General features: G+C 40.4%; 2 long non-coding RNA genes across 2 annotated transcripts in view; one reads left to right on the forward strand and one right to left on the reverse strand.

Moving 5' to 3' along the window:
• Positions 1-24518, reverse strand: part of LOC130599500 (uncharacterized) — a 72108-nt gene that overhangs the window by 20525 nt on the left and 27065 nt on the right. The window lies entirely within an intron of this gene.
• Positions 9038-22969, forward strand: LOC130599495 (uncharacterized). Its single transcript, XR_008972242.1, has 2 exons — positions 9038-9592; positions 22813-22969. It is a non-coding gene; the product is annotated as an uncharacterized LOC130599495 (long non-coding RNA).

A 24518-nucleotide genomic window follows, 5' to 3' on the forward strand; every position in this document is an offset into this window, starting at 1 on the left:
AGCTTCATCAATATCCCTATCATCTCCTGTCATCCAGCTCTGTCTGGGGAAAGAGGGACTGCGGAGGATTCAAATAACAAATTAACATGGAATCATTACGAGTAATTTAACTTTTGTAATGAAGCATTTTTACACGAACAATAGATACAGCTTGAGCTCCCTCCTTTCCCACAACTGTCAAACATGCTTGTTTTCAGGAGGTGTGGGATGAAATTCAGTTTGACTTCCCGATAACATCTTTTTGGTATCAAAGCGAGTGAATGTGGCAGAGATTCTGGAAAACTGCTGTGCACAGGAAAAATCCAAACCAACTTTTCCATCAGCTTTTTATTGTCCCTGAATTTCTCTTCACCTCCCCTTTTATATCAAGATTTAAAGACTTTTTTTTTGGTTTAAACATTTAATCTAAACAACAACAACAAAGCTACTGAAGAAGACATGGTTTGTATTAAAATCTGTTGATGCTGACAGTTGATGACTTCTGAGTGATCATTTTTAAGTGATCAGTGCAAAGTAAAGCATCTGACAACTTTTTCAGGCTGCACATGAGGAAATAGACACAGTCATATCAGCAACAACAGAAAGTGCATATCCAATTCTTCTTATGGCATCACAGTAAAATCAGTCCTTAATAATAACAACATTACAGCAAGATAGGTAGTTTTATTATTCTTAACAGCATGGTAGAGTATGGGAGAGTATGGGACAGAAAAAGTCGATTGAGTCTGAATAATATCTGCTGTCCTTACAATTAAAAAATACCATTGGGGGAGTCCAGCAAGAGCAATGTATTTGTGTGTCATCCCATTATTCTGTCTGTATTAATGTGCAATTAAAGTCTAGCCACGTTGACAGAAGTGAACATTATTAGGAGTGAAAACTCACTGTGCCCCAGAAGTTTTGTTTCAATTCATAAAAGGATCTGGTTGTTTAATTAAGGATCAGAGGCAAAATCAGATTCATCATGTATTTTAATTCATGAATCAAGCTTTTGTTTAACCAAAAGAAAGAAAAGTTGTGATTTAGTTTAGTGTCATGAGAGTTGGACAACCCGATCTCATTAGGGCTAATCACTTTCCAGGAAACACGGAGCGCCCTGCAAAGTCTCACACAGCATCTCCCAGAAATGATCACTATTTTGCAGCACTGAGCTCAGTGTTTAATGCAACTGCTGCAAGAAGCTGTCATTAGCCATGTTAGGGAGGACAAAATGGGGACAGAAGGCCACTGCTCTTGTTAGTGTGGCAATCCATGCTCACAAAAATTCCTCTTGCTCATTAAAACCACAGTTGGCCATCTCACACCAACAGAAGCTTGAAGGAAAACTGATCTTTATAACAAAAAGAAATAACAGATGGTAACTCCAAACAAACAAGGAAGTTGAGCAGGAAGAGATCAGATTTGGAGAACATGGAGCACAGACATCTTCAGGAGCTAATACATTGGCATGGGAACAGTCACCAAAGGCAACAGAGGGTGTCGTTGTGACAATCGTGTAAGCCTTGGTGGGGATGGTTTTCCCCTGTAAACTCCAAGATCTAGTAATAAAACACAATGAAGTATGTTTATTTATAAAACTCTGAGAATTGATTTGCATGGCAGTCCTGGCAATGCAGGCAGAAAGGCATTGCACATGTTTTAATATATATACATGGAAAAATAAATATAAGTATATATTGTTGCAGGGTATGCATAAATACAAAACCCCACACCTCCTGGGTGGGCTGGGGTAATTGACTTCAGCACATGTTCTTTCCCATCTTCATCTGCAATCCATCCGCTAATTTCTTGATCTGGCAACCTTTAGGCTCCAGTTAAGCCCTGTCTCTTTCCCCCTCCCCAGTGCTTTGGCACTGAAAGATCTCCCTACAAATCTACTCTGGCTCATGGTCCAGCAGATCAAAGTACTCAGTCATTGACAGCATTTGTTTATAGTAAAAAATGCCATAGCTTCATATCCAGATTTAGCCTTCATCTCTTAGTGCTGTAGAAAAGGGACATTTTTAGATATTGGTGCTCATTCCTGGCTCTCAAGTTATCAGAATTTGCAGTTGTAATGTTCTTATGAAGAGTGAATGCTATTTTTGGCCAGAATGAAGGCCCGTCATGGAACAAGCCATTAAGACCCCTTACTTTATTAACAAGAGGGTAAAAAATAGTCCTAATTAAATATTTTTCAGCTCTCCTAAACATTGCTAAAATAGCTCCTTCGCTATGGGAGGGGACATAAGCAGAGGGTGTCAGGAGGAACCCCTTTAGCTGCCTGCATAATTCATACCGCTTGTTATGTGCCCAGCCCAAAGCTCATCTGATAAAAACCAGTCCCACTCTGCCACATGCAGCAATTCCTTCACACTGCAGAACAAACTTGATGAGAAAAATCACTGATGCCCTTCAAAGACCTCAAGGTCTTAAAAGCTTAAGAGGAGAAGCTGAGCTGTGCAAACGCTGGTGTAAAGACACCATTGTACAAACAAGAGCTGCATTCCAAAGACACTGCCACCTTGGATTTCCCTAAAAAGAACATTATGGAACATCTCTCTTATGAGGAGAGGCTGAGGGAGCTGGGACTCTTTAGCTTGGAGGAGACTGAGGGGTGACCTCATCAATGTTTACAAATATGTAAAGGGTGAGTGTCAGGATGATGGAGCTAGGTTTTTTTCAGTGATGTCCAGTGATAGGACAAGGGGCAATGGGTGTCAACTGGAGCATAGGAGGCTCCATGTGAACATCAGGAAAAATTTCTTTACTGTGAGAGTGACAGAGCACTGGAACAGGTTGCCCGGGGGGGTTGTGGAGTCTCCTACATTGGAGATATTCAACGCCCACCTGGATAAGTTCCTCTGTGATGTACTCTAGGTTACCCTGCTCTTGCAGGAGGATTGGACTAGATGATCTTTTGAGGTCCCTTCCAACCCTTAGGATTCCGTCATTCTGTGATCCCCCATTGCAGCTGCTGAATTATTTAGACTGTGAATCCTCAGGACAGGCAATCTCTATTTTGAACCTTCTACTCTACAAGTCCTGCAGGCTCATGATCTCTTCTCCTAACAGAGGTACAGGTTGTATTGTTGCAGTACAGATTTAGCACAAGTTTTGGTTACTGTCTGTGTTTGAATGGCGAGACAGACTCAGGTAATGACAGGTCCCATTTGCTGTCTATGGAATGGACATATTCCATGCAGTTTGTTGGGTGCACAACAATGAGACCAATTAGGTTCCTAACTAGTTTAAGAGTGTTGAAGTTTTGGCCCTGGAATATATTTGAGCAGAATTATGTACTTAAGGGACAAAGCCACGTGCCATGCAAGTTGTTCCCTCTACAAGCAGAGTCCCATCAAAGTGCCATTGATGACAGCACAGAGAATGAAAACTACACACAGTGTTTCAGTGAAAAACAACATGAAAAAACACTTCTGTCAGAGAATAACTTATGTCTTTTTTTGCATAGATGCATCTGGAAACATTGTTTTCCCTTGAGTTTTGCTTTTCAGGTGAAGAGGATCAGGCCTGTAATGAAAAATGACTTGTGGAGAGAGAAGTAGTATGAAAAGGTCCAAAATATACACAAGAAGGATCTAAAGCTGTCAATGGGTTAGAGGTAGAGCTGCACACTTCTGCTCCTATGGCAAGTGTCCCAAAGATGACTGAGAAGCTTTCAAACTTGAAAAAGACAGGTTTTCTTTGAACACCTGAGTGATTAACTTCTAAGTAATGAAAACCTAATGTGACTAGGGAAGTCAGAAGAGAAATGGTAAAGTTTCTCCTCCAACCCTGTGCCAAACACCGGTACATGCATGTTGAATGTGAACTTAAGCCCAATCCATAAGCTCCCCCAGGGCAGCCTCTAATGGCCAGGACAAATAAGAACACAGTATTAGCTCCAGCACTCTTACTTGCAGTGTTCAGGGACATTTTGGATGGGTCTTTGAGCAACCTGGTCTAGTGGAAAGTGTCCAGGTCCATGGCAGGGGGGTTGGAATTAGATGATCTTTAAGGTTCCTTCTAACGTAAAGCATTCTATGATTCTGTGAACTTGCTTGTTGAGGGTCTTCATCCACATTGCTTTCTTTGCTAGCAAGCAGTGGTGTGTTGTTGGACCAATGAACAAGCCAGGCAACCGACCATTGCCACAACACCATGGGACTGGCAACATAACCCCATGTTTTTTAATGTCAGTCACCTAAAACAAAACTCATGTTGGTGCAGGGGAGCTGTGCACGGCCACTTGTTGAAATTCGTATGAGCTTTTATCATCGGCCAGATTTGTCTTTGGAGCAAAGGATACTCCCCCGTTCAGACCTTCAAAAGTTAAACTGGTGCCTAATGTTGCCAACCTCACCCTTCCTGTCCCCTCCTCACCTGCCTTTGATGGTAAGCCAGGTATTGTTTGGATGACTTATAGACCCAGTTCTGTTTCTTCACCACCGAAATGCCATCAGCTATTTCTTTACCAGAGCACACTGTGTTCATGTGGACTGATAATTATGGTTGTTTTCCTCTTCTATAAATCCTGTGGAATTTATACTCACAGATGTTCTCTGAAAATGCTGTGGAAGCAAAGAGTCACCATATTCTCTCTGAGTTTACAGCAGGGACAATCAGTGTAAGTGGGAAAAGTGCCATCTTCTTGGACGTGCACCCTTGAAAGAGACATGAGCACCTATATGGTTTCCCTCTGAACCAAGAAATTGCTTGAGGTCTGAAGTGCCTGGGTTTATATTTTCCATGTGCTCACGTTCTGTTTTGCTATAACTTTCCATTGAATCATAGAATCATAGAATGATAGAATGGTTTGGGTTGGAAAGGACCTTAAGATCACCCAGTTCCAACCCCCCTGCCATGGGCAGGGACACCACATGATAAACCATGTCACCCAAGGCTCTGTCCAACCTGGCCTTGAATGGTGCCAGGGATGGAGCATTCACAACTTCATCTTCATTTCTGTCCTAAAACTGAGTCAAACCTGGAAATTCTATCCTACGGAAAATTCTGGCATTTCACATGTTTCCATTCCCAGTCAAAATTGAAAGAATATGTTTAGAAATTCCAGCTTGGAAAAAAAAACCCAACAACTATTGCCCATCACCTGAGCCATCCCCATTGGAATATAGCTGACATGTTTTTGCCAAACGTTTTATTTTCTTTTTCTATCACAATAGAGAAAGGATATTTAAAAAAAATCCCTTTAATCTTTAACAAGTTAATCAAAATTGTCAGATGACTTTTTGTTTTGATAAAACAGTATTATTCTGACCAAAAAGCACTAAGCATTTAGCCAGAAGGTATAATCTAAGCCTATTCTTTTCCTCCCCTATTCTTTCCTCCTGTGCCAAATTCATGAACACAGAGACACACAGGAGACCCACAGGAGACCCACATTCTTCTAAAGGTCTTCTTGCCACAGAGAAACCCTTTGCCACAAAAATCCTTTCCTGTCAATAAGGCCATTCACTGATTTGACATTATTGGCACTCTCCGGCCTGGTAACAAAAGCCTCCATAAAGAGTCATTCCCAAACAGAGCGATTTATATAGTTTGGGAAAGAGTTGGCTGTGGCCAAGATGCTCAGTCTGTCTCACCTACATAACTGAACCTTCACTTGAAACCCTAGCACTTAACATTACACCTAGTCTGCTACACTACATTCATCCTATGATCTGGAATACCACAAAACCCCAAACAAAATGGTGTATTGCTGCGTCTGTGAGAAATGCTGTGTAATCAGAGACATTACCCAGAAAGGGCTGCTATCATTCTGTGCAAAAGCACAGTTGGGCTTTTTCTTTACGCTGGAGATCCTTTTGCCTTTGATTTCCAAAGAGCATTTGGACAAGAGAGTTCAGGAAAAATAGAAGCTAAGACAATTGCACTACACTTATAATAGCTTTCAAATAGGATAATATTAAATGACATGAACAGCATGCTAAATTTGCAAACCTGCAAACAATCACAACTTACTGGCGTACTCCACCCCTGCTGAAACATCTGAAATACATGCAGATCATGACGCTACTTCCCACTAGCACAGTGATGTGGCCTTACTGCTCCTAGAATTGAGAGTGAAGGTTTAAACCTGACCGAAAGGCAGAAGATCCAGATAGACCAATTTTTGGAAGGAAAGGATACTTAGGAAATCATCTATAAACCATAATCATGAGTTTTCTCTCCAGGGCATTTAGGTTAAATATTAGACAACTGCAATCATCATTGAATACAATAGGAAAAAATTGTACTAAACCTTGATAGATCCATTTATGTGCTCTTCCCAGTGAAAAAGCTGAAGGGGTGTGAAGTGATACCTCTCTGCCATGCTACATATTGCCCTGGCATATGGGTCTGTGCTGGTGAACCTTAGAGATTAAACCTGCTGCAACTTCAGCTTAGCCACAGTGCCAAGGACAAACCGGAGCATGAGGTCACTGAAAGAGAAACACATGTTCATGAGTTTGTCAGCTCTTTAGCTAATTATCTGTCAGATCTTGAAGCTCTCAAATCCTCTGGGGCTCACACGCAAAAGGAAGGTGGTGCCCTTCTTGTCCCATCTTTCAGCAGGGAATCCATGGACTTTCTCTGGAAAATTATCCACATGCCACATTCTGTCCATGCATCAATCACGTGCCATTATCTAGCTGCCGTTGGCTGGGGTCCTGTCTCCAGGGACTTTGGTAGAAAAGGCCCCAAATGACCTTAATGGATCAGGATCCAGTCTTAGTATGTAAGAAAAAAGCATCTCTCCTTTCTTTTTGTGTCATAATCCCTCACTAGGCACACATGGAAGATTTATTTTAATAGGAATTCTTTATAGATGTTAAAGATTACTTTATAAATGTCTCTAAAACACCTTTGTAGCCAAAGCACTTTATGTTTTTATCTCTCTCTGTATTTTTGTGGACATACACAGATATATGTAGCATAGGATCGCACAGTATCTAAACAGGAGTGCATTTGGGTTTTGTCAGAGCTCAACCGTAATACAATAAGAGTTAATCTCACCATTGAAAAGTCAGCTCTTCATCTAACTTTCTGTCCTACACAAATGCTATGTCATCTCCTGAGCCACACAGGATGGATGATCAGCCATAGCATTACCAAACGAGGCCGCAAGCTATAAGCTGGCTGCAGCAGTGTGGTTGCCTGAGGCAGGGGGAATTATTACTTGCTCTGTGGTATCTGTCAGCATCTTGCCATGAGCTTTCATTCTATAGTTATGAAAAGGACCTGAGGCACAGCAGGCATTATGCATGATCTGCTGCATAAAAAAGGATCATGCCCTTATCAGTTTTCTACAGTAATTTCCTAAATGTCATTGCTCTAACCCAGGTCTCATCCTGGCATGCTGTGGTCCTGCTAAATGCAGTCTGTCCTTCCCCTCACACTCATGTGAGTGTTTGCTCTGTCATGGGATCTTCTGAATTCTGGATGTCTGATAGGCCAGTTAGCTGCCTGCATAAATATTTTCACTTTCTTATAGTCAATGCTGAAACAAAACTTTAACTGAAAATAGCTTGGGGTAGTTATTATTGTCTTAAAATTAATTTCATAATGCATTCTGTTCATGGACTCATTGATTAGTGCTCCTGTGCTGGCTTTTGAAGTTCAGATGGCAATATTGCTTTTGAATTGCAGAGTACAATGTTGCAGAGAAATAACATTTTTACCACCAGAAGCATTACATTTTAGTTGTGTTTATATCTGGAAGGCTATCCTAAGCTGCTCATGGAAAAGTAAAGCTAAACATTCTAGCTCAGAAACAGTGATACATGTTTATTGCTAACAGATTTGACTGTGTGACTTAAAGGGCTGATTATCGTTGCTATCTACTTTTTCTGCATCCTAAAGAGATTTGAAATGATAAAAAGGAAATAGTAGGCTCGACTCTACCAGCTGCAGATTTAAGGAGAACATTTTAAAACCTCAATAAGAGTTTTAAATAAGAAGAAGGTGAGATCCCAGTTTGGATGGTGAGCTATTTTTGACATTATTTGATGTAAGAACTCAACATGGATCTTTTTGAAATATGGTTCTTATTACCATTTGGACAAAGCACATTTCCTTTTCTTGATTCAATCATGAAAAAATTCCACTTACAGATAGTCCATACATTAGTGCAGCCTCTTTCACACATTACTACATCATAATACAGTTGGCTGCACTTGCCTCGAGCAGGTCCACTCTATCCATATGGCCTGGCTTTATTATTTCTTGCTCCCATCTGTTTTAAGTTACCTTCTTTGGTCTACTTTTTTCCAAGAGATGCTCTTCAAATATGTGCAGAAAGGCTGTTTCTGTGAGAAAATGTGAACAGGGGACTTTTCCACCCTCACATCTGTGCAAGGTTCACTGAAGTCGATGGAGCTTACTGGTGTAGATTTTGGCTTTCTGGAGTCTGTTAAACCCCATTTTGTCTGCATGGCCTAAGTTTGCATTGCAAAACCCTAGAGGCCTGGTTTTGAAATCCTTTATTCATATGAATATCCCTGCTGGAGAGCAGCATCTTGCAAAAAGATGTCTTTCATTTGCATTTTCACATTCACATTCACCTTTTTTTCCCCTCCTTATCTCTCCCCAGAGGGTCAGTGAGTACTGAACACACCCTCCACGTGGGAGTAGTAAAGCAAAAGCCCTGAAGCTTTTCCATCCTTACAGACAAGTTAAACCATCAAAACCTAGATGATATTTCTACTGACTTCCACAAGCTTTTGATGAGCCTCAGCATGGGCTGGGAAGCCCAGAGAAGCAAATCCAGCTCACAAGACCTTCTACCATCCATGCTCACTAGATGGTCAGCCCATCAAAGCCACTTCCTTGTTAGGGAGTCCATAATCTTCTCCTTTCTTGTTCTCTCCTGAAACTCGATGTTCCCAACATAGTGATGCCATTTGACATTGCTGATCCCTCCTAAACACCTGCTATCAAATGCATCAAATCTTTTCTTGTCAGCTTGCGTAATGCCCCAGGTCTTTGCAGCATCAAGCAAAACTGATACCACACAGCTGTTGTAGAGCCTTATTTTTTGTTTTGCGGACATGTCACTGCCCCATACTTTTGCCCTTGAATTTATTTACATTGATCTTCACCTTATACTGGTCAAGCTTAAAATGACATCAGGAAAAATCCGGGGAGAGTGGACCAGAACTCTGGGAATGGGAATAATACAAAAACACGAACGGTGCCACGATTACGACTGACCTCAAAGAGGAAGGACAAATCCAGTGTTCCTATTCCTCAACAGACCCAAAGTCATGATTTAACCGAAAGTTTTGATATTTGTTTCCTCTGAAAGTTTCAGTTTTTAGGAACTTTTTTAAACGTGATCGCTGGCCTTTGGGCTCACCAAAGGGGAGCCAAGACTCTAATACTTGTTAATAGCTCAGCATGCTGTATTGTGAATCCCCTTAGGGACAGAAGACAGTGGATCTTAAATAACGCATTAAGGATGAAGGATGGGTTTTCTTTTTCAAAAGGGAAAACTTGTGATACAGCTGAATTTATTGATGAAGTTCTGCAGTGAAATTTAAAAAGGAAATAACAGAGGGGGGAAAAAGTGGAAGTAAAAGCTCTGTGCATAATTGTTTTCATTTGCCCAGAGGTAGGTAACACCATTTATCACAATTTCTAAACCACCTTCTGACTATTTTTAAGTTACATAGAAAGTCTAAAAGAAAGAGACATAGATTGATCCTATTGAGTTTTAAATTAATTTAAATTAACCTTTCCTGATTTGCTTTCTCTGCTGTTTAAACTTTCTTTGTGTGAGTGTGGAGAAACAATAAAGTGTGTCTGGATATTTGTGGAATAAATGGAATAAGGAAATAATTTTAAAATAATTGGAAATAATAATATGGAAATAATTTCAAATAAATAAAAAAAAATCTTTTGAAAAAGCCTAGATCTGTGTAGAATGTCTTTTTTTTATAGACAAATTCCAGGAAACGTCCACAATTGCACAATCAGGCTATGCCAGCACATGCAGAGCACTGCATCTATTCATTCAAGGTAATATTATGCCACAAAATAAAGAAATATTCCTTCCTAGAATAGTAGAATTTTATGAGAAAAAATTAACACAATATGATCAGACATAAAAGAATATATTAAGCTTAAAGAATTAAAAAGTTTAATGTTTTCTCCAGTATTGAAGAGGACATTAATAATATGAACAATAAATGTTAAAATGTATTTTAAACAATAATATCTAATATAACTGCAATTATACAGTTACATTATATTATATATATAATACATAAATTATTATAATATCTTTTTTATAAGCATCATAATAGTATTTCAACAGTAGGTTTGAAAATAACTGTTAAAACAAATATGTAAAAATAATTTTCAATTTTTAAATAATTCTGTATTACTAATTATTAATTATATTTTACATAGTATACTTATTATTTTCATTTATATATTTTAATATGTAAATGTAATTAATATGTATATTAATATGTATTTAATTTACACATTACATGTGTGAATAAACTGCTTGCAGTTTGCAAACACACCTTTCTGGCAATTAACATGAGACTCTGGGGTATTTTAATTTTTTCCTCCTAATTAAAAGCCATGTGCACACAAACTATCCAGCATCAAATTGAGTCTAGCTGTAACTTCATAATTTTCATCTAATTCCTATTAACTGTGACCAGGCTCGTCTTCTATGAGAATCCTGGAATATTTTTATCTTCCAAAGGAATAAAGTTAGCATGCAGCTAAGGAACGAGTCAATAACTGCACTTGACAGTTCAACATGAGGAATTTTTCTGTGATCATTTTTTACATAGCTTATTCTAAACATTGTTTTTATTGTTTACATATTTAAATAAACATAAATGTAAATGTAAATGTCAATAGAAATATATGCAAATGGAAATACAATTATAATTGTAAATAGGAATAAAATTATAAATGTAAATCGAAATACAATTATAAATAGAAGTAGAAATAGAAACAGAAATAGAAATATTAATATGAATATTAATGTATAAATATAAATATAAATATTAATGTAAATATTAATGCAAATAGAAGTATTAGTATAAATATACAGATAAAACATATAATTCAAACATAAGTGTGTGATTAAAAAGCACATTTGAGAAGCTATTCCTTAATTGCAAGATGATTAAATAAAATTTGAAAAGATTTACAGCTTCATCTACAAACCTTCTCTAGAGCAAAGATTTCTATTCATAGGAAGAGATACTGTAAGTTTTAGGGCTGATTCTAGATTCCGGTCCTGACAGGAGACATAGACCCATCATGCCTGTTGGGATAAAATCTGTCCATAAGCAGTTATCAGAATAGTCCTATTTTTTTTTGTGCTAGAGAACAGTCTTTGCCATTCAAGATTCAAGGGATTTATTCTTCTGAAGTTAATAAAAAAAAAATCATCTTCATTTGAACTTCTAAAAAATTGATTCAGATACTTGAGTTGCAGTTTTAAATGGGGGTGATTTAGGGGAGAAATAATAACTTCAGTGCAACTAATAATATGAGTAATCATAGAATCAACTAGGTTGGAGAAGACCACTACGACATCTCCAATTTGCAAGTAAGGATGCATCCTTTCTCTATGAAAAATGCACTTTTTAATGACAGTGAAATTAGGTTTTTAACTCTTCCAGGGTTGGCTTGTTTGGTTTTTTTTTTCATGAAATGGCACTCTGTCATTAGCTGGTTAAATCCCACTTCAGCTGAATTTGCTTTGAACCCAACAGTAGCACCGTAATGAGAAAACACATTTTAAAACCTTTAAAACATGGGCTGGACCCTGTACAGAATGTGTCTTTTAATAGCAACAGTGACATAAGATAGCAGTGCCTTTCAACTATGGGGTTATTTTTTGCCAAGATCATGTCAAATCAACTAAAAAGAGGCCAATTGATAATGAGCTTGTGTATGTCTGAGGTCATTATTTCTGGGCAATGAGGTATCAAATTCTGAGCAGCAGTTACCTGCGTAAAGAGCAGTAAAACAGAGGTGATTTTCACTAGAGCATTAATAGCATGCAATGTGATCCTTTTTCATTGAAATCATGAGGGTTTGGGGTTTTTCCTTCCACCCTGTTTCCTTTTTTTAAATGTTAGGACTCTTTGAATGTGGCCAACAGGAGCAGCACATCTCTGTCCCAGCCCCAGTCCATGACTGGCTGAGAGCCATCCTTGGCCTGGAAAGAGGTCCTGGCATCAGACAGGGATAAGGACAAGCTCAGCCTTGGTAGATTAGGGTATGGATAAAGGAAATACATCCCACCCTGAAAGGTGGGAGCAGCGCAGTGAAGGTGGCACAGAGGGTCAGTGGAAAGACTCCTCAGTGTCCAGCTTTTGAGGATGACTGAGCTGAAATAGCTGTTCCACCAGTGAGATGAAGATGTTGGACAAGAGAGCATGAGGCTCCATGAAGCTGAGCATGGGCAGACCTGACTGTATATCAGACTAACTGATTTCTGGTGGAAATGAGTTTGCAAACACACAGACATGTGGACGCTGTGCCCAGGCTGAAACATATGATCTAGAATAACAGTAAAAGAATACATCTGGGCAGGGAATTTAAAGCTGTCCAGCTGAATTGTTTCCCAGGAGACAGGCAGCATGGGCAGAGGTCCTCTATAGAGGCTGATGCCCATAAAGCTGGTTATCTGAATCAGAGCCCAACTCCTCATGTGATGCCAGCTTTGATCTCCAGAGCTGATATCCCTCTTAGCTGAGCAGCTGCTCGCAGGGAATTTTCCAAGAGCAGTCTTGTCTCTGTTCGTTAGCCCTTCTCATGGCGTAATATCATGATGTGTTGACTTTGGGTAGCCAGCTAGTGTCATTTAGGGAATAGTGCCATGTGTATGACTTTGTACTTCGCACAAGAAACCTGGTGAGCCAGAGGCAGATAAAGGGTGTAGTCAGGTATGACACCAGAAGGATGCAGGTCCCAACATTGTTTTGTTTCCATATGAATAACACCAGAACATGTGTTTAGGCAGGGGTCACCCACAAAAGCAAAATACAATGCTCCCTGTCTTTCAAACTGCTGAAACTGTCATCTGTCTCAAATAGGAATATATGTTTTGTATTTACTTTTGGGCCACATAGGAAGCCACACTACAAAACCTCTCTCTACCAGTGAGCATGGGGGATGGACTGAAAAGAAATGCAGTAACAACTGGTCCTAAGCAATGGTAGCAGAAGGAAGGTCCATGAAAATGCAATCAAAGCAAATGGGACAAAAATTGTCAGTGCACACAAAATGCCATCAAGATAAAGCAGCTTCACCCATAGCTAGACCATTGATTAAACTACATAGGTATAAAGAACTCCAGCTCAGTACAAACTCTCTCTTCCCTATTCAGTATCCCATAACGCTGTATTCACCTATGTCCTCTCCCTGTGCCAAAGACATCAGCAAGAGCTGAACCTTGGCAGTATTCCGCTCCAGAAATCACATGGGACTGGGACTGAGGGAGCACAGAAACTGGCTACTGTTCTGGATTCAGAATAAAGCTCTGAGGTCTCAAAAAGCAGATTTGGTGCCATTGCTCTTAAATGCAAGAGACATTAGGGTCAGCAGCGGGGATGCTTCAGGCAACATGGAGCAATTATGTTCTGTGAATTCTGCCCTGCAGAGCTTACTCAGGTGGACAGACTCATTAACAACAATTAACATCCCATTTCCAGGCATGGCTTGTAAAAGGGTAATCACTGACTCAAAGCTGAAGTAACATTTAAAAGTCAGGTTTACTGCACGTCCAAGTCAAACAAACCAGATCTGAGTTTCTGCAGACACTCAGTAGTCTCATGTGCTGTTTCTGGGCAACAGGGAGGCTGTTACACAAACAGCTCCAGCGGGCTGAAACCATGCTTTATTCAAACCATTTCTGAACAGTGCCCAGCTGCATTCTGCCTCCCTGCTTATTTATTATTCAGCATTAGGTGACCTTGTTACCAGAGCAGTTTTGCTTGGAAAACGTTAAGGGGAGGTTCAGAAGTTATTGGAGCTTTCTTATCGCGTAGCCAACATGATTTCCTAATCAGTACACATCTGCCTTGCATTTTGTGAATTTTAGCACACTGTGGCCAGAAAAGCTTTTCTGGAGCCTGCTTGGTTGTTATACACTCAAGTCACTGCTGCTTCACATCCTGGTCCTCCAAACGCTCAAGTACTTGAGTTACTTTGAACGTCTAAGCAGTCCCGTTAACCTAGTGGGAATATCTGAGTGGGTAAGTGTCTTCAAGATCCTAAATCTGAAGTGAGGTTGAAAAGCATAGGTGAAAAGGGGCCAGAGAGAAGGGAGGAGATGATAAAACCACACTAAGTAGTAAGCAACCTTGGGCTGTGAAATTGGGTGTTACTATTTAGCTCCACATGGTAGAACAATGGGGAACTTCTTGTAGCACAGGTAAGATAACAAACTGAGAAATGACAGAAGGAAATACTAGCTTTCAATCAAGTCCCATAATACTCTCTTCATCACAAAACTAATTCATGCTGGAAATTAATCAAAACATACAACAAAGGGAACTGTTGTACTTCTCCCTAGCTATGGAAGAACAATACATGTGTTGGGTGATTATATGAGGAAAGAGATAGAGTGGCAATAATAGGACAGTTCTTCAGCACAAACTAGGAGATGTTATTAAATCGATTGGCACTGATTTTAGATGCTAGCTAAGACATATTATGGATTTAAAATGAAACATGACAAATATTGTTGGACTGGGGAGAACAGCAGCAGCTGAGACAGAGAAGTTTGTGCTCATCAGTCCTAATAGCAGTTTGAGGTGGGGATTTGAATTGTGATATGTTTCTACTCCACCCTTGCAATCTATTACCAAGAAGTATTATTAAACCAGAAAATGCTGGTTAAAAAGAAAAAAAATAGATCATTTTTTGTAAATAATACCATTGAACGCCTTCATGCTCAGGGGTATCATTGCTCATTCAGGGTTTAAATTGACTTGCCAAGATTAGAGACACAGCAAAATAAGCCCTTCCATTACTACGGGCAGCCCACCATGAGACACAAGGGTGTAGGTGTCAGTTCTGGTGTCATGCCCTGATCTGAGCTGATGTGACTCATTACTGCTCTACAGAAATGCAGTTTCCTGGTTGCTGGGCTATGAGCTGTTTGTCCTGTTGCAATCCTTTTCCATTCACCTCCCTTTATGGTATAGCAGTAGAGTTGAAGTGTATATTTGCTGGAAGAACACCACTGGCAAAGCCTGCCCAAGTCCCCTGCTACTTTCACATCCTAAAACCACAGTGTGATGAATTTAAATGGAAAAAAAACACTTTCTCCCTCACCTTCCAGACCAATCCAGATGATTGCTATAATAGAGACACTAAGAGTTAATGACAAATGTGGCTTTGATGGTGTCTGAGCCTTTGATGTGCCATCACATGTCAGTTTGTGGGCGCTGCTGAGCCCCTGTATTCGAAAGCCCATCAGGCAGGAGCTGGTGAGCACTCTCAGAGCTACAGCTCCTGGCATTAACAAATGCAATCAGAAGCACAATTAGAATAGAGAATATGGGAGCAGAGAGAGCAGCAGCCTTTCAGTGGGAAAAATGCCTGTTTGCTGAAACGCTTTGCAGCAGCTTTCAGATTTTGACAACCACCTGCAACAGTGCAAGGTGGAGTTTGGGAGGACCCAACAGCTTCACCTCTCTTCTGGCACCAAAGGGTTACTGATGTGTTCATGTATAATGGCCAGGATGCGCTGATTGCAGTTTTGTAAGGTTTTTTTTTGTAAGAGGAGTAATAATCTGGGTGGCTCCATGCTCAGGGGATCACATCTGGATGCCCTGAGGTGCTGAGCATCAAATCTTTGAGTAATCAGGGCTCAGCAGAAATAAGCAAATTCAAATCCCTTCACTTATTTGTTTCTACAATGCTTGGAGGACCCCCCTATTAGCATGGGTTCATGATGCTGCCAGGCTTAGGTGAGAAACTGCCAGTTTCTGTGCATTAACATAGATCTTTGTAGACTTTATGTTAGCAATTCTCTTGCTATCTCTCCTTTTCTTTCCACTGTGTCATTTAACTATTTAAAACTGCTACATATAAATTTCTTTCATGTATTTCCACATTAAGATACTTCAGAATCTTACACTTAAATTATCAATGACTTTGCCAACACACCATCTCAGACATGACTGAGTAGCGAAATATAACATATTAAACATAGGAGAGTACCTATTTCTCCCCCTGTCCCTCTTGAGCTCTGGTAATTCCTTATGTAAGCTCCTGGGCAACTCACTGTAACTTTTTGCACCTAATTTCTTTAATCTATTTCACAGAGCTCCAATAAATTCTTTCTCAAAATGTTAGTGTGCAACTAAAATCATTAGCTTCCTTTTGGGTGATGAAACACAAACTATTACCACTTATTGAGCCTGGTAATCAAAGATAATTTGAATATAATGTGGCCTCAAAATTAATAGCCCTGAAACAAATAAGAATCATAGAGTCTGCAGAAAATTACCATAATATGAGCACAGCGGGCTCACTTTAAATGTGTCTTTAGAAATAAATTGCGTACTAATAATCCTATTATTCAGTGGAAAAAAGAATCTTTCTGTGTTTATTAGATACTCTGGAAAAACCACAGACTTTTATAATACTGTTTCTCACAAATCACTTCAGTTTAATGACAAGATATTGTACTTCATCTCACATTTAAGTAAATATGTTTATTTCATCCTGGAGAGAGATTTTCTTTTAACTTTATAATTTCTACTAAGCTCGTCATAGAACAACATGAGCACTGCCAAATGGAAATACATACCACCACCCCCCGTATGTTTAAAACTCAAGGGTTTTTTCTTTCCTCCAGCACAGAAAAATACTTATTTATTCTGACAAAGAAGCAAAAGACAGCGATCAGGGACACTAAATTTAACTGCTGCCTGAAGTCATAAACATCTGGTGGCTATTTTAATTGCATTGTGAACTAACCACAAAATGCTCCGCTAAAAGAATAGAAATATTTCCCCTGTGCAATATTGTATTTTAGAATTCCTCTCTTCTGAATCAATGTCAGACGTGATTACAGCACAATGAAGTCTGTGTTTTCATGCCTGCATATTGCCGAAAACGCCGCATACCCTTATTACAATTACAGCGTTACTCAAAGATTCACAGACAGATGAATTATTCAGGTTATTGCTGCAATCGCTGACTTAAATATAAAACAGGACATTCACATTGTTGTCATTATTTTGCAAGTAGGTTAGGTAGATTAGTAAGTCTGTATACAAATACTGGACGTTAGAAAGCACTCAGATAGTCACACAAGCACACAAGTTTGCGTATTGAAGAATGTATGCATATATATACACAAACACACAGATATTTGTAGAGATATGTATATACATATATGTAGGATGCATTTAGGAAGTAGTAACACAACCTACCTAAATGTGAGTAGAAATTGTTGTTAATAAAATACTTGCACGAGTTGTACAGGGACCTTCTAAATGTCTGTGCTTCCTGGGGAGACCAAATGACCTCTTTTTTACAGATACCAAGATCAAAGCTCTTGCTTTAGATACTCCAGCTGTCTCTCTCGTTGGCATTTGACATGCAACCCGGTCCATTTAAAATCAGGGGGCATGTAAACATTTTAACCCTTGGCAGCAGTATCTGAGAAAGATGGTAGCAATAAATGGTCATAACTGCCTGCGCCAAATCACATTTGGTGTCCTCCCTTTGAAGTCCATGCAGGCACTGTACCCTATGGCTTTGACAAAGAGCCAAGTCCAAAAAAAGGATGTAGGCTCTCGGAGCTGGCCGGATGTGGACTTTGGGATCCAGAGTGACTCCGTGCAGCTGAACGGTTGCCTCCAAACACAATGCAGCCCTCCTTGCCTGACCTTGGAGGGTCTTTGCCTGCTTTGGTGCACTGCCTGCATTGCCCCACCACTCAAATAGCTATTTTTTCACCTAAGCAGAGGGGCACCTTCATCCCTTGTGAAATCTCCTTTGGTGGGTGTGCACACGGGTAGCGCATGCTGGCAGGATTAGACCCTGCCCTTAATAGTCACAGCTATTTTCTCTTTTCTAAATCACTGCCACAGGAGGGTGCCATTTTTCTGTTTAAGCCCCATCTGGTCAAGTCCCTTACTCAGAACTGAGCCACAGGGTTCAAATCCTTCTTGAGATCCATCATGTCCCAGAAGAGCAGGAGATGATGGATGTGAGCCCAGAAAAGGTGTCCTCGCATGCCCACACCCTTAATAAAGAAGTCAAATCAAGTTGCTTAGGATAAGCAAGCAGACAACATCAAAAAGATCCTATGGGCAAAAGCCCTTCTTCTGCAGACTTGTGGTACTCACTGCCAGATTGATTTCTGTCCTATTTTTGTAAGAGAGAGGGTAATGGAAAACCAGCACCCACCTCTTCTCAGCCATGTTTTAAAAGAGTAAGACTCTCTTTCTTTCCAGATTTTGACTAAACAGTGGTGAACCCCATCCCATTTGACTCTTGAAGCTACCTGCCTCCTGCAGCTGCATACCCAGATAAAATATTTTGGTTTGTCTGTGTGTTGAATGCCATTCTCCCCATGCAGGGAGCCCAGTCACTTAACCCAGATTCATTTTGGGTTCACGTGCTTAAATTTTTTTTGCCCCTAAAATCCCAAAGTGCCCGAAGTGCCCCAGATGTGGTGCAAAGGCAGTAAGATGGGCTGATGTGATACTAGTTATCAGAGGGGCAGAGCAGACCTGTGGCACATAAGGTGACACAGAACTTGTTCAACACCACATGATGCTTGTGGGGAAGAGGAGGAGGGCTCTGAAGACCTGGGTACATCCTTCACAGAGACACCCTCATTGTAAGGTGGATGCTGGAAAGTCAACTCTCACGTTTATTGCCTGGGAGCAGAGTGGGGAGCCATGTATGTGGATGAGGTGATAGGATCTGGTTCTCAAGGAGAGATCCGTTTCCTTCTTGGAGAGCAGTTGATGTAGTCAGCTGAAGGGGCAGAAACAATCCTGGTTGCAGAAGCCCAAGATTTCCCTTCTCCAACCACAAAGCAGTTCCTACTGCACACACCCATCTGCTTGGTTTCTGCAGACAGCTGAGTTTCAGGTACATCCCCCCCATTGCTCCTTCTGGTGCCATTTTCCTTCTGGACAGCCACTTCCATGATTTGTGTCCCCATGCCTGGACAGGTTAGTTAGATATCTACCCCAGAACAGTGACCTCCCTCCTCGGGTCTCTGCTGGTAGCAATCAGGCATCCTCATGAGCATCCTTGTGCCTTGGACCCACTGTCTATGGGCAAATGTAGCTAAACACAGACGATTTATGGAGCAAATACTGCTGACTGGTTTATACCCACATTTCTTTCCTTCCTGCTCTATTTTACCCTCAGAGATGCACCCAAGTTGGAAGTTCCTTCAGCCCTGTGCATGTCTCCCCATTGCATGCGCACAGCCGCTCAGGTTGGGATGGTTTCTCCATTATTAAACTCAAAAGTACTTAAAACTACATTCAGAGATTAATTAGCAAGATTTAATTCAAACTGACTTCAACTGACTTTCAGCACATTTGAGTATTTAAAGGCAATGCCAGTCACTATTGATTGCAAATAAAGCTATTAGTGTAATTGTAAGTGCTGGAGAATATATTTGCATTCAACATCTATTGTTGGTAATAGTGATTATTTTATACCAACAAAGATCTTGGCAAACATGATATAAAGGGGTCATTGAAAGGGGAAATTATAAAATAATGTTAACCTCTGATTTTTTTTTCATTATTCTTTCTTATAGAGCTGCAGCTACTAAAGTGCCTTGTTAAATGTGGCTTAAGTGCCCACTAACACAAAATTTACTGTGCCTTAATATTCTTTTAAAAGTTATACTTGTACAAAGAGAGAAAACAATCCAACTGCACTATTTCAGAGTTTAAACAAATACACTCTTGAGCTGTATTGGCAAGATTCGGTTGCTGTTAGCTGACTGTAATTGTGTCAGTGCATTTATTTCCACTTCCAGATGATGTTACAGAAAACCATCAGGGAAGGATTTCCTAATAGTGCAAGTGTAAGTGGAAATATTAAAAGAAACAGTATGCTGAATTTCTGTAATTAATACAGAGTTCACTACAGGTGTTTGTAGTCAAGAAGTTGAAGAAATAGCATGACACCTTTAGCATTGCTAATGTTCAGGAATTGCAACCTAACCAGAAAGACTGAAACCTGGATTCCAAGCGTACCAATCCTGCAGTTCGCTATCAATTGCTGATATGGATCACTGGTCACAGCTCTAATTGACTGATTACACAAAAGCACTTTGCAAAATCAAGACTAAGCCTCTACAAAGTATGAGCTGCAGTTCCTAGCCACTGGCCTCAATGGAGCTTCAAAGTTTGCATAGAGTCACCAAAATTGAATTTGCTGACTTAAAAGCAAAACTCGGGGGACTTGTCCTGTGCATTTACAGAGTTTGAAGGAATAATGAATAGAAACAGAACAGTGAAATGAAATGTTTAATGCCATGGTATAAATTGAGCAGCAGTGTTTAAAAATACATTTTGTGTCTGGCTTCAAGTGAAAAAAGGATTTAGATTAGAATGGGTGTTAAGGTTGGAAAATCAGCTTTTGATTTGCCGATAGCAAAATTCAGATGAATTTCAGGAAAAAAAAAAAAGTTAGGACAAACTAGCATGCTTCTGGAATATGGTTTCATTGATGGGGCTGTTAGCTTGTTTTTCTTTTACTTATTTCAAAACTAATTAAATTAACTGGTACCACATCTACCTATTTACATTGCAATCTCAAATCTAATTCTGCAGAAGGCCTTGAGACATCTTTTTGTCTGTTGCCTTGAAAAGTGGAAGAAAAGCAGAGGCAGAGAAAGGGAACCATAATCAATATTCCTGGTAGTAACGGAAGATCTGAATATGAAACTGCTTCGTTGTCACTGTTATTTAGAAACAAGCCATCTCACTTTCAGTGTGCGCTATGATCTTACATGGCAAATGGTGGAATATCAGATCAGGGATGCAGAATTTATGTCATAAATTAGTCACATCAGGCATAATCAGATTTTGTGTTCTATTTCTGCAGCACCACTCTACCCATTTCACGAAGGCTAGGTTATGTTTAAAAAGACCCTCAGTTTTCATGGACATTTCAGCAGCCCAAGAACAGAAGCCGTTATACCATTGCAACCTAATAAATTCTACCAAACCAGTAGGTTTTTCTTCTTCTTCTTTGGAAATTCAGAGAGGAGATAAATGACTTAAAATAACAAGGAGGAAAATTACCTTCCCGTAAATCTTTGTCAGCTTCTAGTTTATGGAAAAAGACAAATGTAATTTGGGACAGCAGATTTGTATTAAAATGTGACCCTTTACAACTGGAATGTCCATAACGGGTAGCAGTTGAAAGATCTGTTTTATAACCCCGTCACTTCTTTAACAGCCTTGCATGCAGTAATTTCTACATTCAATTTCCTGTACATGTGTACAACAGCTTGCCCAAGGGAATTGGGTTCCCTTACGATCCTCTTTCTTTTCCTGAGCATTTGCAATTTTTAGCCAGCTGAGGAAAAAAAGGGAGAAAAAACCCTCAATATTTAAACCCTTCACAATAACATATACAGTATTCATGAAACAGTGAACAAGTTTCTGCTTCCTGCAGAATGGAAAAAATGACTTGATCCCACCAGGCTGTGCCACAACTCTGTCAGCTGGAGGATGAGCCTTCCACACCATAGAGCTGTCCCTCATGGAAGCTGTCAGATCCAGATGCAAAATGCTGCATTCCCCTTTCCCTTTCCACCTTTTCCAGTTGAGAATGGAAGAAGAAAGAGAAGGAAAAAGAATACAGCCAAACCCTAACAGCTAACAGGAATAGTCCTGAGCCAGCTACAACAGGAGATGGTAAAGATGTCATTCAGTTTTAATATAAATCTTCTTCACAGTAGTCCTGGATTGTCATGGCACACACTGTATAACTTACAATTTATTATTTGGCATGGGAAATCATAAGGAAATCCTTTACTTAACAATGGAAAGTGTTTTTAGCCTGTTAGATAACTGACACTTCCTTGCCTATTGTTGTTGGTTTGATGCGGAACTGCTGGAGGGAATCAGTAGCCCAGGCTATGCCCAGAGGACTCACTTAGACAACTGATTAATCTCCTCTGGATGTGTAGTTCATTCTGAGCAATAAAAATAAATCAACCATTCAACTACATAAGGAAATTTTATACACTTGGTTATCTCTGCTAACTAATGCTCCTGGCTTTTGGAGCTGGCTTTGGGAGGATAAGGAGCCTTAGTGCTTTCAGGAAAATCATTTATGCCCTCTGCTAGGCATGAGCATTAGCCTTGCCAGGGCTTTGAAGGGACGTGCCATGCAGCTCTCGGGGACTTGAGGTCATCTATCTTGTGGTGGATGATAGTACTTCCACCCAAACACTGCCAGTAGATGAAATGGTAGTCATTCCAGTTTGCGAATGTAGGTCAGTCTATATTTGAAACCCGCTTGTGCATATAGATCTGTATCTAGATATATGAAGTCTATAATATTTAACAGCTCCTCAGCCTTAAGTGTAATAGTGGTGCTAATGCTTTGAGCAAAGACCAGATCCATTTACGGTTTTGTAAAAAGAGGTCACCTCTCTTTTTGGCAGTGACATTCTCCTGGAGCAATTTAATGTCCCTTTGCCTTTTGGGGGGTGAGGATGGTTCCCAGCATTACACTCCAAGGGACCTGAAGATGTAATTGAAGCACAGATGGTGGTAATAGCTCCAAAACATTAAGCACACTTTTTCTTTTGCTTTTCTTGCTTTTTTCCAACAGACAATAACCATCTCAGAAATCATTTGGCCAGGCAGTGCTGCTCACTGCACCCAAACACAATAAGAAATCCAACAAAGACGTCAAGATATTAATCAATTTTCTCAATTCCTGTAAAAAACACCTAGCAACAAAGCAAAATAAACTCCCATCTGGTTAATTTGCGTTGACACAGAAGATGCCTTCTTTGATTTGTTTTATTCAGCAGTGAAGTAAATGGGTCTTAGCTCTCTGGCTACATTATCAGTGAGAACATTAGCATGGACGCTGTGCCATTTATCTCCTGTGCTTTCTGACACGTCCTTCGTCCTGCTGTCACAACAGATATTTCTGCAGCTAGAGACATTCTGCAGTGAATATAGCAACCCAAAGCAGGTACACCTACAGCAAAGGGAAATGGGAGACACAGCGCATCCTGAAAAGACAAAGGTGGTGGTTTCACCTTTAGCTCCTGGGAAGGCAAAACCATGCTGACAGTACCCTTTATACCACAGAAGCTACTTCTGCACCTAGGAAGGGCATTGCTTAAGCAGCCCTCAGCAGTTTGAGAAGATGGGGAGCAGTGTTGTGCATGAAATGCTTTTTATTTGCATCAGAAAAAGGAGTAAGCCCTGCTGTGCTTTACATTTCCTTAAATATTCTCAAAGATAAAGAGACTCCAGACACTTACACCAGGACCAAGGCACCAACACAGCATGTTTTGGCAGCTGTAAAAATGTTTAAGAGTTTTCAAGTGACCGGTCACAAAATCACAAATTGGTTGAGGTTGGAAAGGACCTCAGTAAATCATCTTATCCAACTCCCCTGCTCAAGCATGGACACCTGGGGTTGTTCCTTTCCAAGGGCAGGATTTTGCACTTCTTGTTGACCTTCATGAGGTTCCTTCTGGACCATTTCTCCAGCCTGTTGAGGTCCCTCTGTATGGCAGCACACAATCTTCTGGCAAAGTGCTAAGGGCATTTGTTGCCCTGTCAACCAGATCATTAAGTTAAACAGGAGTGGACAAAGTTTTGGCCCCTAAGGTACTGTTTCTGTACCTGACCCCTACTTTCTGCCCTTCATCTAGACTTTGTGTCACTAATGACCAATCCAGTTGTTCAGCCAGTTTTCAACCCTTTCAATACCCATTAACTGCCCTCATTAGTGTTCAACATCTTAGAACACAAGTACATCTTAGAACACAAGAATTGAGTGGTCAATGGCTCAATGTCCAGCTGGAGACCAGTAACGAGTGGTGTCCCTCAGGGATCGGTGTTGGGACCGGTCTTGTTTAACATCTTTGTCAGTGACACAGACAGTGGGATTGAGTGCGCCCTCAGCAAGTTTGCTGATGACACCAAGCTCTGTGTTTCAGTTGATACCCTGGAGGGAAGGAATGCCATCCAGAGGGACCTTGACACGCTTGTGAGGTGGGCTGATGCCAACCTCATGAAGTTTAACCATGCCAAGTGCAAGGTCCTACACCTGGGTCAGAGCAATCCCAGGCACAGCTACAGGTTGGGCAGAGAAGAGATTCAGAGCAGCCCTGTGGAGAAGGACTTGGGGGTGTTGGTTGATGAGAAAATGAACATGAGCTGGCTTCAGTGTGCGCTTGCAGCCTAGAAAGCCAACCGTATCCTGGGCTGCATCAAAAGAAGCGTGACCAGCAGGTCGAAGGAGGTGATCCTGCCCTCTACTCTGCCCTGGTGAGACCTCACCTGGAGTATTGT

This window comes from Pezoporus wallicus, unplaced genomic scaffold (genome assembly GCF_028554395.1).
Source record: "Pezoporus wallicus isolate ANWC-B61680 ecotype Strahan unplaced genomic scaffold, APGP_CSIRO_Pwel_v1 contig_8512, whole genome shotgun sequence".
In the NCBI taxonomy this organism is placed as follows: domain Eukaryota; kingdom Metazoa; phylum Chordata; class Aves; order Psittaciformes; family Psittacidae; genus Pezoporus; species Pezoporus wallicus.